Raw genomic sequence first — 12724 nt, 5'->3', positions numbered from 1 at the left:
TTCAAACATTTAGTCCTCAAATTGATTCTATAAAGTAGGTACTACTATCTCTTTTTTCCAGATTCAGAAATTAAGTGTTAGAGAGTTAAATGACTTGTCTAAGGTTTCACATATGGTAGGTTTGTTTTGGAACCATAATTCAAATCTAGACAATCTGATTTCCAAGCTTACATTCTCAACAGCTACACTCTATATAGCCTCTTTGTTTACAGTCTTATTCACTCTGCTTCCTTTTGCCAAGAAATGTATGCACACCATATATTTGAACACTTGCCCAGCCCCTCCTAGGCCAAATCATCTTCCTGTACAGTTCATTTACTTTTCAATAATATGAAATTACAGCAAATATTTTGTCAGGTATGATGCCTAATTTTTAGCAAGTATTTATGAAACTTACAGCAATTTTCTATAAGTATGTGAATGAAGTTTATTTCTACTCCACTGAAATAACTAAAACTGATCTTTTACTTGGATTTAATATTCTTACAATAGAAACTCTGGAAATAATTGTAAATACCATGAAGTAAAATATACACATACATATACACACTCAACTAACCATTTGCCAATATACACAAACACTCTCAGTTGGAAGTTGTGTGAAATATTTTAGTTCCCATTTCAGAAGTATAACCTAGGTCAGGTTCTGTAACCTCTCTGAGAGGTAAAATGGGCATAATTGTTCAAAAATAGGAAGATTCAACCAAGTATTTACTTTAGGGATTTCTGGGGGAAAGGAACAGAGGAGTGGTAAGGGAAGAAGAAAATTAGTATTTCTTGAAAATGGCTATGTATTTTCATACATACACAATTATGTACCCTTCCGGGAAAAAGACTCTCTATTTCCTAAAAGTCATTTCTTTCATGGTTCCATGATGTTCACTGTCGGGCAACTCTTACTTATAAACCTAAAATTCCCCGGCTATTACTAAAACAAATGTCCTGTTACTACTCAACAAATGAGAATTTAAATATAAAAGGTCTTACAACGACGGGATATATCAACATAACCATTGTCTATAGTAAGCATAAATCACTAACTCAGAAAAAAGAAAGACTGAGCGTAAGCAGGTATGGGTTCTAATAACACATAACAGTCCATTATTAGCTATAAGATCACAACAAGCTATACTACTTTTCCCAAGTCATTGAAATTCTTTGTCTTTTAGTTTCTCCACTTACTAAACAATGAATAATAATGTCAACCTTACTTACATCATAAGCAATGCAAGAGTAAAATTAATAAGTTTAATGAAAGAGCAAAATGAAGTAAAAAGTTGCCAAAGTGTTTCAAAAAGCTTACATGCTAAATAAATGCGGAATCGTTTTGTTTGTATGTCTGACAAAATTATAAAGTTGGTACAGAACAAGAAAAATTCCATAGGCAAAACAGTACCTGAGAAATAATTGACTATATAATTCAAGCACATTGACAAAAATCTCTCAGGGAAGATATGGAGTCTCTATCTACAGAAAGTTTTAGAAAAGTTTAGAGCAATGCAGTCATCGCAGTGAGGATCCTGAGAACTGTCCTACGCTTATGGTGAACCCCTTGATAAAGAATTCTGGTGAGGATCCTGAGACACTTCCTACACTTACGGTAAACCCCCTTGATAAAGAATTCTGGGGTGGAATGGGCAATAAAAAAAGAAATCTGAAGAAGTCAGGGCACCAGGGTTCCCCTCTCTTTGGGGGTAAAGACTAGAGAGAAAAATGATGTAAATTCATCTAGAATTTCTTTCAGTTTTCTTTTTATAAGTATATTATTACAGATTTGGCCACCTATAACACACTGCTTGATTGATACCATAGTCAAGAATGACACTTAAAAACTAATTTCACAGAAACATTATAGAGTAAGAGTGGGAGATAAAGTCTGCATTTCTTGGAAATGCAACTCATGCTGTCTTTGTGGTCCTTATTTTGTACCAAACAATGGATTTAAAGTTATCTAAATTGACATTGTAAATATCAAGGAAAACTACCATTAGATTCAAAGAACTATAACATTAAAAAGTAAACAAATGCTTTCTAAACAGCTGACTTGCTAGATCTCAAAAAGTTTATTTAAAAAAATTAAACTTTCAAGAAAAAATCATTACTAGTATTCTACTCTTTAGTTGCTGACATTTCTAGATCCTCCCCAAAACCTCAATATCACCCGGGCCTTAATAAAATAATATTGAAAACATTGGTATAAAAGGCCAGCAAAATGGTAACAGAAAATACTCCAAGCACTTTTCTTGTCTAGTAATTTCCTTTCAATATTTCAAAACCAGATTCACATTCCACGTAAATTTGTGTTAATTTTCAAAAACAAAGTGAGACCAGTTTTAAAAGGAAGAAGGAGCACAGCAAGGCATGAAACGAAAAACCCAACAGAAGAGACAGTGCCATCCTTGATATATGTCTCTACGGTTCACTGACAATTTTTTTAACCTTTGGGCAAAGATATTTAACCCAAAAATTAAAGGACAAAATAAGTATTAGAAAAACAAAAATAAGCACAACGAACAAAGGAGACTTATCACCAAAAGACCACTTACCTATTTCTTCCAGATCTTCCGCAAGACTTTCGAGTCAACCTTGATATGGAGCCCTAGGTAAATTCAATCCCAGCATCACATTAGAGTAGCCCTGTTAACAGAGACAAATAATTGTCACTGCTTTGAAAATTAAGTTTGCATTTATGTCCCAATTAGTTCCATGACTTCACAGAACATAAAACACATTCAACCTCAAATAAGCATAATGCATTCATTGCTTTGTGAATCTTCAAACGTGTATAAAATTACTTTTCTACATTTTAATTTAGAGAATTTTAAATCCATTGATTGGTACAAGGCAAGGACCGCAGAAGCAGCACTAGATGCATTTCTAAGAAATGCAGATTTTACTTCCGACTCTTACATTGATTTGCCAAGTTTAAACTTTTGATGATTAAATTTTGCAATTTATAGAATAAAATCATTTATGTCTCAAGGTTCCCAACTGAAAACATGGCTGATTTCAACTGCCTCTTCAGCACATACTTAATGAGCTTTGTAGGCCTTTCCACAATTAACAAGTTGGTAGTAAGCATTTTCTCCTTATAATCACAATGTAAGCGTTATTACCCTAATACTTATTTGAATTTATATTTTCCATACCCATTTCCTATTTAACCACTCTCTTTTCTAGTCTCTTACTTCTTTAATCTGAATGATTTAGCTCATACATTTCTTAGGCTAAAATAAGTGTTCTGAAGGTCCAACAAAATGATAGGACTTAGTATATAGATAGTAAATGGACTTCGACTCATAAAACAACTCTGACTGGTAGGGACCACACGAAAAGCTGTAGGAAGACTAAATCTAAGTCTACTAAATCTAAGTCTAAGTCTGCTAATTGTTCAATTAGCAATGTCTGCCACAGGCATTGAAAATGATGAATGACATCATATGCCATATCTGTTGAACATTTAGGCATTTCAGTAATTTTATTTAAATTATGTCCAAACACTTTTGGCTAAAAATTCTTTCTTCCAATGCAATTTTAGTGAGAGGTCAATTAATTAAACAGATAGAAACGAAACATTCTGGTTGAATCAGGACCCCAAATACTCAGTTCCACCACTATTCTCTCCTCAGTTGCCTTGGAGGTATTCCACGAAGCTTTAGTTACGCTGAAAAGCATAACTTGAAATCACTGTTTTAGTTCATCTTAAGTATTAGGTAACTCAAAGTCACAGAAATGTAGGTAATTCAAACTCCTGTTGTTAACATTCTAGCATTCTTCCTCTATTGCTTCTGTTCTCTATATTTCTCTCAATGACAAAATTTTGCATAGGAGCAGGCTCCACCCTTGACTTTCCTTGTGTTAATCTTTCTTCCATAATTATTTCTTGCCTGCTATATGCCACCAAAAGATTTCTTATTAAAATATAACAGTCTAAATTATTTCCTAACTCCATATTGGCTTATTTCCCCCATTCCTGTATTCATGGATATCAATTTTTCCTATATCAGTCTATAAGTTCTAGATTTTAAAAGAAAACCTAAAAACACATTTTAAAGTATATGCTATAAAAGGTCTATCATTATCAAAGTTAAATTAAAAAATAAAGAGCAAAGAGAAGGAACCCACTCTACCAAACGTTAGGATACAATACAAGGCCGGGGACGGACACTGAGATATAGAGTTCAGAAATAAATGCACATATCAATAGTAACTTTATGTATGATAAGGATGATATCAAAAGTAAAAGGAAAGGTTGCTATTGACTTATTGTATGGAGAAAGAAAAATAGTCTCAGACTATGGCAAAAAGTAAACTTAGCTCCTTATTTCACACCATATACAAATTTGGATTCCACCTAGATTAAAGAGTTTTAAATGTGAAAGTTATCTTTTCAAAGCTAATAGAAAATATTTAGGCGAGTCTTTCTGAGAATTAGAAGTAAAAAGCAATTCTGAAATAAGACCCAAAAAGCATAAATAATGAGGCATAAAATTGTTGGATTTGGCTAAGTCAAAATGAGACTTTTTCAGTGAATAATACCATAGGTAAATTTCACAGATAAACTGAGAGAAGACCTAACACAAACAAGGAATCAATATTAGAATAAATACTCAGAGGAAGCTAATAGAAAAATAAGCAAAAAACTTAAAACGGTATACTTTCTTAGAAGGGGAAGACAGAATAGCTCTCAAGTATAGTTTAAAATGCTCAAAGTCACTTGTTATCAAGAAGATGCAAATTAAAAACCAATGAGACACCACTTGTCATCAGAATAGCATAAATTTGAATGCTGGATTCTACCCAGTGTTGGCAAGAATGCAGAAAGGCCAGCACTCTCTTGTTTACTGCTGATGGAAGCATAAACAATACAGCTATTCTTAAAAGCAATCTGGAAGACCTAAAATGTCAACCTGCTTTTTATGGACCCAAAACACCCTGTGCTGAGCTCTAGTACAGCCTATATCAGCTTAGTTTTAATTTCACTTTTTTATTGACATGCCTTTCTCTCCCACTAGTTTCTCCATTTTCATTAATCAAAATTAATGTTGAAAACTGATAAATCGAGAAATAGCAATAAGAATATCAGTTAAAACTATGGATGTAAACACCAGAAACGTGTTGCCTCTGTATAGCTGGACTGGGCAGTGGGAAGGTACAAGGCAGAGGTCTGCTATTTTTCATTATAATAAGCCTTCTGTTTTATTTGATTTTTTTAACTCTGTGCATGTATTTCTTTGACCAAAGTCAATTTTAAATACAAAAGAAAAAGCAAGAAGCTAACTTTAAAAATAAACAAAGAACATATCATCATTGCAGCATACAGATTTTATTTTAATAAGCATATGTTATTTTAGTAACTTAAACCTCAAGAAAAAACAAAACATGTCATAGAATATTGATCACAGTGATCATAATGATCACTTAATTATATACCAAATGATAACTTAAGAATCAAATGATCACTTAATTGGATAAGGGGGAAAAAGCTTAATTAAAAAAAACAAAGAAACAAAAAAAAAAAAACTTAAGTCAGTAAAGAAAACTAAGAAATTGGAAAAGGCAAAAGCAGAGCCAGAGAGGCAAATTAGGATTCTCTTACATTTACACATTCACATGCGTGGATTAGTTGCTGACTATATGCCAGGCACTGTCTGGGCTCTGAGATAAAGCCACAGCCCTGCTCTCATGTAGTGTGCAGTACAATGAAGAATATGTAAAGGATGATGATTTCAGTATGTTGAGAAATATGATGTGTGTATGTGTGTGTATGTATATACACACAGGGGCAGCATCCAATTTAAGCTAAGACACTCAAAGATGTCCTGGATAAAAGTTCACAATTACAAACACTCCCTTTTCTAATTTCTTCTAGCCTTTTAAACTGGATTACAAATTTATTTAAGGTTCGCTGTGGTAGGAGAGGACGGCATCACTCAAACATTCCCAGAGAGTTTGAACTGTCTTCTTTTAAGGAACTGTATTAGATGAAGTGAACAATTACTAGGTGGTTTAATTTTGCTGTATTTATATTTCCCTAGGAACTCCTGGATACTCAAGAAAGAGATTTAGTTTTCTAATGTGTTACTTGGAACTCTTTGTTTCTACTCTCCTGTCTTTTAATTAACAAAAATGAAGATATGTCCTAAAAGAAATACTATCATTCAATTGTTTTCTAAACAAGAGAAAAAAATACATTGTGCAAACCTTAAGTGTAAAAAAAGTGTCTTTTGAATTCTACTGCAAAATAGCATAATACAAAATCCTCTGTCTAGTGAACATCACGATTTGGAAAAATATACTCAAAATCTGAATAAACAAAATGCATTTGTTATATAGGTCATAATGTGTAATTGACATTCAAAAGTAAAAATTACACTAACATTTTAGATACTGTTTTCACACAGATGTGGTTATAATTTTGAACATTCAGCATAGGTCTTCTCAGAGAATGGTGAAACCTAAGAATTATTTTCTTATATCAAAACAAACTAGTGAACTATAACCACATCTGAGAATGTAATAATTGACCATTGGTTACAAAGGCTGATAGTATAACCAACCTTTCAGGGAAGAGAAAATAAACAACCAAACCCCGGCAGAGCAACAAACTCACAGGTTTAAGTCCAGTTGTTGGGCAATGTGGATATACGCTAATAGCATAAAAGAAACAATCATAGGCTTTGGAGGAATGGGGAAAGGTTTTTTAAAATTATTCAGAAGGGAGTCCATATTCTATATGAATAGTTATTCCATTCCTACCAAAATTTATGAAGGGTTTGGAAGGTGTTTTGCAACCAGCATTTTTTCTTTTTGCATCAGGCATTTACATGAGAGGAACATCATACCATTATCATTTTGTACAGATGCTGCAAATATCAAGAAAGGACATAACTAAGATTTTTTAAAGCTGGTTCTGCAAAGGCTAAATGCTGTGAAACTGCCCACAGAAATATAGAGAGCTCACTACAATGAGCATTAATTAATTTAAAGGTAGAAGTAATGCTAGGTCAGTTACATAAAGGATTCTGCTCTCTTGGACTTCACCCAGAGCAAAAGTCAGAGCTGCCGGGTGGACCTGTGTAAAAATACATGACCATATTTACACAAATACGTAAAAACACTTTAAAATCAAATTTCATTTGTTTCTATTCTTCATCGTAGTAAGAACATTTAACATGAGATATTGGCTCAATAAATTTCTAAGTGCACAATACAGTACAGTTATCTGTAGGCATAGTGCTGCACTGCAGTTCTCTAAAATCTACTTATCCTGCATAACCAAAATTTTAGATCTGCTGAACAACAATGGTTAATTGCATAAAAGACTTTCTTCCTCTTCAGTCATTGCAGTTACTGAACACCTCCTAAGTACCAGGTTTGCTATCTGCTGGAGACACAGAGATAAAAGATATTCTCTCTGCTGACCGCTGAAGGACTGGTTAAACATGCAATAAATATGCTTCTGAATGAATGATATTCCCCAAAGCCAAAGATAGATCCTAAGTTAAAATGTGATACCATGTAAGCAAAAGTAAGCATGGGGTGATACCAACTATAACAGCAATTTGTCTTGTGAAAATAATTATTTATGTGGCAGGAGTAGAAGGTGGCACCTCTGTCTCAATTGGAACAAAATGCCCTTCTGAATTTCTCATGAAGTAACAAAAAGAATAATTCTTATATTCTAAAAGCTGGAGACTTTTGAGTATATTTAAATTTTTCTCTATGTTTTATAAAAAAATTACTGGAAGTAAATAATTTTGATGACATTTAAAGTTAGAAAAAAGGCTCATCAAGTGAGCATAACTCACTTTTCACACAACACGTAACTTTCATTAAAAAAACCTTCAAGCTTAGTGGAGCTATTTTATAATAATAATTGTCAGTTATTTGAATGAGAACTATTAAAGTCATATAAATCATAAACATTCAAATATATGCTTCTATAAATCAAACTGAATAATAAATTCCAAAATAACATGAATACTGTTTACTATTTCTAACAGGTTGTGGAAGAAAGAAAAACCACACAGTACTCTTGACACCATTACTAATAGAGTAAAACATTAAAAACTGGAGAAGGGGAAAAAGCACTTCAGGCAATAAAGTTAAAGTATGAATTCTGACCCTAAATTCAAAAACTTTTACAACCATAGGTAATAGGTTGAAAACAAGCTCCTGGGTTCAAACACAGGCTAGAGGTGACTAATTAGTTCTACAGAGGCATGTGCTCAGTGGGAGCTCAAAAAACACAGCACTAAGTTAATAAAAGAGAATTTCTTCAAAAACCACTGTAGTTTTTATTGTTGTTTTTGACTGAGAGTATAAGACTAAATTAGAGGAAAATGGCAAAGAAAAATTCAAGAATGCTACTAGTAGAATTAGTAAAGCAGGTTTAAACACTTATATTACAAAGAACACACAGATCAGATTTCCTTTCACGCCCTTCATTGTAGTACGATGCCTAAGCCTTAAAAAATGCATCAGACAAAAGTGCTTTATTTCTCTGTTTCCTTTTATTCTCTTGCTCATCCCTTCCTATTATGGTAATTCCCTCCTTTCCGTTTTACTTGTATAAGAAAGTAAGTATGCTCATTCCTTTTGATGTTGACCAATAATTGTTTTTATTAATATGGATACCAAGTTTAATAGCAGATCAACATTTATGACCTTGAGAGCAAATCCCTGGATCTATAATTTTTTAATTTTCCTCTCCTGTTTTCAGTGACAAGAAGGTCTCATTTTCAAAAAAAAATAACATAATGTTCAAGTCTGTAAACGGGGCTTGGAGAAGTAAGTGGACAACCTTAACGTGGATGAAAATGACTCTGCAGCTGCTTTCTTGATGCTGGAGATGCTTGGTCCAACTCTTTTCAAACCAAAAGAAACATGATGCAGGCAGTCTAGAGAACCAGAACTCCAACCTTAGGGAAAGCCTTTTAAAGGATGTAAGAAAGATTTAACGTATTGGGAGTTGTAGGATTTCCCAGATTTCCCAGTCCTTTGAGGGATCCATAGCCACAACTATATAAGGAGTCTGATAACCCTGGATGACTTGGAAATTTCATGTTTTCTCAACCACTTGTCAAATGATTCCATCCCCAAATCGCTTCCTTGACAAATTCATAGTCCTAATCTTATACCAGTTCTCTTGGCTTCTACCACAATACAATGCATTTATCAATAAGGAGAATCCTCTACATAATGACGTTTGTCATAAAAATTTTTCAAGGGTAACACCAGCATATTGTGACCCAGGATACAGTATTTGTTTCATAAATGCTAAATTAATATTAAAGCTACTTAAATTTACAAACCTCTTACTTCCTGCCTATCCACAGCTTTTTATTCAATACTTCTGTTTTCTCAAATTGAATATTCAGCTGAAGTTCCACCAACACTGAGATACTTCTATCATCTAACCTAATCTACCCAGAACCGAAAATTTAAAAAAAAAATTTTTTTCAGAAAATGTAAGTTCTTGAATGAAATGCAACTTGAATTGAGCAATTTTTTTTAAACTTTTTATTTTATATTGCAGTATAGCCGATTAACAATGTTGTGATAGTTTCAGGTACACTGCAAAGCGACTCAGCCATACGTATACATGCATCCATTCTCCCCCAGACTCCCTTCCCATCCAGGCTGCCACATAACATTGAGCTGAATTCCCTGTGCTATACAGTAGGTCCTTGTTGGTTATCCTTTTAAATACAGCAGTGTGTACATGTTGAGAGCAATGATTAAGAAAATCACTTCCACTGGAATGCACTGGGTCAAGCAATGGATTCTGAAGTCAATAAAGTCAGAAGGTAGGTTCAAAGAAGCTAGATCAGCTGAAGAGGTATGCCCATTTTACAGTACTGAATCTCCCTTCAATTCTGCTTACTTCACAGGTGTACTTATTTCATCTATTTACAGAAGCTATTCCATACATTTATTAAAGTAAAACAACACAGCTATGTAAGTTATGAAACAAAATGCTTTGATTGAATTTTCTTACATAATCTCATATCTAATTCAATATTGGTTGTTCAAATTTCAGGCTGGCAGCTTTAATAAAAACATTACCTTCTCTTTCTTTTTTTCTTCTTTCACTAAAAGAACAGTCATCGTTTATCTGATAGCTAACTCTTATGTTGTTTATTTATTGCTGACAATAACTCTTAATCATCATTTGATTCTGGGAGTTTATTCTATGCCCTGGGTGAATGTTTATAACTCTAAGATGAGATTCATATAAAGGCCCCCAATGCATTCAAATCCCTAAGAAAAAATCCATTTCATAGATAAAACTATCTATTATGCCAATTCTTCTTTCTATTTTTATGATCAAAAATTGGTGGATATTTTACCACAATACAGTGTGAAATAAAGCAAATTATCAGGGTCAACAAGTGATAAAATTTATGTGAGCTAAAAATCACAAAAGCATCATTAGTTTTAGAATTGAAAAAGAGATTGTGATTATATGAATATATTGACAGAAACTTTACAAAACACTGTTTTTTCAAATATTCAAGTAAATACAACTTGAAAATAGACAGAGGAGAGCACCAACTTGACAGCGCTATACCCTTTTCTGTGTATTTTTATTTTTATTTAGATGAGAATCTGTAGGGAACTGGATTCCAAGTATAATCTGGTGGGTTCTTTTCTAATGTTTTTTAGCCACAAAAACATATCTGTAGGTCAACATTTATTGAGGATTTATGATGTGTAAGCACTGTGCTTGGAGCTTCCCAGATACCAAACCAAACTGACAAGAAGCTCACCAGGTATTCACAACAGTTAAACATATATCCCTGAAAATTCAGCAGGAAATCCAAAATCCCATTCTCATACACTTTTCTGAATTATCTTAAAGTACTCTTCACAGCATATCAAGCCTAACATTTTACAAAACCATTTCAGGGGTATCATTTGAAGTTCCACAGAAGTATACCAAAGAAAAGAAAAAAATATTTGCAAGTATACTCACTTAGCTATTGAAAATGTTCCTCAATCAATTATTCAACCGTGCTAGATTCTTATTAACCAATATCAGTCTTCCTTACAAAGAACTTTCCTGATGAAGTGAATTATTTGTCAGTGTGTTCTAATTTCTAAGCACTTAGGTACCTATATGAAAGGGGAGAAACTAGTTAAACTCTTTATACTTTCTTAACGTGGCTGTATCCATCATTTCAAATGTTAATTTTAGCAACTCCACTATTTATTTTTATTTTCAAAACTTCCATAGAATTATTGGATTAACAAAGATTTATTGAGATATCTGGATAGAATGTGTTTTGAAAACATAAACAGTTTTCTCATTTGGCCTATTTATCTACAAAATCTCAGAGACTGTATTTAAAGAGACATACCTTATACATGGTTAGAGAACTGCTACAGTTATTATTTGTGTGGGTCATGTTACATCATAGAATGAGAAAATTAATTTATCATTGAGTCAGTTATAGAAATATGAAGCATTCTAGATAAGCTAGCTATTTCTGTATTATATAAATGAAAACTTATACTTGGTAGGATACAAATAAATATGGTTTACTTTCTGGAAAAATAAATAGTAACTTGAAAGTTTACTGAGATATTCAACTACAGTATTTTAAAAATAAGTGGAGTTTCTGGTTGACTCTTCAAATACAACCCAGAAAATTCAACTTTACAGAATTATCTTTCCTTCCATTAAGACTGATCACAATTTTTTTTCTTTTTGTTTTCTTGAGTTTTTTATTTGTAAATAAAAGTATCTGCCATAAGTAAGCTCTAAATATTTGTCTGAAATTGAATGAATGAATGAATGATCATTACTTTAAAAACATATGGCTCTAGATTATAAAATGAAGTAATCTCTGATGGACAACCATAAATGTATCCCTAATGCTGCTGGGGGGAAATATAATTCTGAAATGCCTGTTTTATTGACAGTCATGAACAACAGAAGGACCAAAAAGGCTTTTAAAAATACATTAAAAAGAGTTGCATTAACTCATTTAAGAGATTCATATTAGTAGGATCACAATTTAATGGTATTAAAATAAATTCTGAAACAAACACAATAGAATCATGTAATTTGCACATCAAATATAAACTGTTTAACTCAAGAATAATATGTACTAATAAATAAGGAAAAGGAGATCCTTAACTAACACTTCTACTTTCTCATCCAGCATCTTTAACTTTCATTACAAATGTAAAACACTTTCCTTTTTACAGTTACTTTTGTCTCAAATAATTATTTTCTCTTTTTATCCCTATTCAAAATATCAACAGCATGACCCTCTAAACAACTTACAACCATATACTGGTCTGCTTGTATACCCCTGGGCATACCTTAAGCTCTAAACCATATCAAGCTCAGCAACTTGTACATAAAGTATATGAATTATTTGTTTATTTACCTAGAATATCCACTGGTATTTAAGGTTCAGATAAACAGTTATATGTCAATTATATCTAAATACAAAAGGTACAGATAAACACAATAAGTTAGTGTTATCTTTATATAGTATTTAATCATTGGTCTGATTGCTCCAAAATAAAGGGAGAATTATTTTGTACTCAATTGTTGATCATAATTCCTTTATAATACACATTCAATATAATATATACTCAACACAAGCAAAATTTTACTTCCCCTAATTTATTTTTATGCCTCCCATAATTTAGCACTACTACTAATCTATAGCAGTGGATATCAAGAAACAAACACTGGAAAATA

The 12724-nt window shown here is 32.6% G+C and overlaps 1 protein-coding gene across 5 annotated transcripts in view; it reads right to left on the bottom strand.

The window, feature by feature from the left end:
* FOXP2 (forkhead box P2) overlaps positions 1-12724 on the bottom strand; it is a 545321-nt gene that overhangs the window by 375830 nt on the left and 156767 nt on the right. For all 5 annotated transcript variants that reach the window (XM_060108608.1, XM_060108610.1, XM_060108611.1 and 2 more), the window contains exon 2: positions 2547-2637. The gene's annotated coding sequence lies outside the window, so the exon portion shown is untranslated. The remainder of the gene's footprint in view (positions 1-2546; positions 2638-12724) is intronic.

Source organism: Mesoplodon densirostris, chromosome 9 (genome assembly GCF_025265405.1).
Source record: "Mesoplodon densirostris isolate mMesDen1 chromosome 9, mMesDen1 primary haplotype, whole genome shotgun sequence".
Lineage (NCBI taxonomy): Eukaryota > Metazoa > Chordata > Mammalia > Artiodactyla > Ziphiidae > Mesoplodon > Mesoplodon densirostris.
Note: the sequence above shows the minus strand (reverse complement) of the source record. Positions and strands in the feature narration are given on the sequence as shown.